Consider the following 1,390-nt stretch of genomic DNA (forward strand, 5'->3'; position numbering starts at 1 on the left):
AGCAAGCAGCGTCGCAGCAACGTTAAATTAACAATCGTAATAAAAATGTCATTTAAAAGGCTATGTACCGCCACTTTCAATGTGACCACAGGCAACACAGAATTTCTTGCACGGGAATAATTTTGGGTGCCACAGTGCTGCAAATTATTTTTCCAAAACAATTTTGTAGCAAAGAATTTCTTTACAGCTTGACTCTCAAGATCGCGGACAACATTGACCTTAAACAAAAACTGTTATTTTAACAAGTTGATTATTCTAAAATGTTACTTTACACAAAGATTTTGTACAGAACGACCTGCAGAGAATCGATTAATGGTACAGGCTCTGGTAGTTGACCGCGAACGTAAATTAATATAACATATTGCGAATACATAGGAAAAGACATCAACTATTGTACAGCTATACTATTGATGACAAACAGCTGGGGACAGCGTTTGCCTTAAAATATCTACGCGTAACTACGCGACCTTAAATAGGGGATACATTGTCATCCGATAATCACATCGAATGAAAGTGTCCGCACGTTCCAGTACTGGAGGAGTCACAGCTATGTACGGCCGGCTGGCACGCGGGAGATTGGACAAATGGCTCTGAGCACTATGGGACTTAACATCTATGGTCATCAGTCCCCTAGAACTTAGAACTACTTAAACCTAACTAACCTAAGGACAGCACACAACACCCAGCCATCACGAGTCAGAGTCAGAGACCCCGCCGGGAATCGAACCCGGGAACCCGGGCGTGTGAAGCGAGAACGCTACCGCACGACCACGAGATGCGGGCGGGAGATTGGATAGGTTTGTACGAACTTGTTGCGATGATGACGTATACGTTGCCCAACGACTCCCCGTGCTTTTAACAAACTGCCGGGCGTCCATAGACATTCTGAAAGAGCCTATTAATCTCTGTGATGTTCTGGTTTTCCTCCAAAAGAAATTCGATGACAGCTTTCTGCTTCGAAAGGGCTTCCGTTACAGACGCCATTTTGCAGGCTGCGTATAGCGCTGCCAACTATCGGACTTCATGGAATTATAGGAGCTAAAGCGGAGATATTTCACGATGTCCCACACGAAATTCCGCATTCTTTTCACCAGAACTGGCCGAGAAAAAATGCGGTGCATTACTTATTGACCGCCCTTAGTATTTACCAGTGTGAAGTTTAAAAAATGACTCTTTTTATCTCTGCAAAAGAGAAGGCAGACTATGTTCTTCTACAGTGAATAACCATGAGGTTGGGGTCTTAGAAAAGCGCGGGATGCCCCAGACTTGTTCTGAATCCGTTACTTGACGTGATATCCGTCCGTGAAAGACAGTGCATGATATCAGTAAGTTCCAAAAAAACGGTTTCTATTGATCTCAGTGGTACGTGGTCAAATGTTTTGATTGTCAT

This window comes from Schistocerca cancellata, chromosome 2 (assembly GCF_023864275.1).
Source record: "Schistocerca cancellata isolate TAMUIC-IGC-003103 chromosome 2, iqSchCanc2.1, whole genome shotgun sequence".
NCBI classification, from domain to species: domain Eukaryota; kingdom Metazoa; phylum Arthropoda; class Insecta; order Orthoptera; family Acrididae; genus Schistocerca; species Schistocerca cancellata.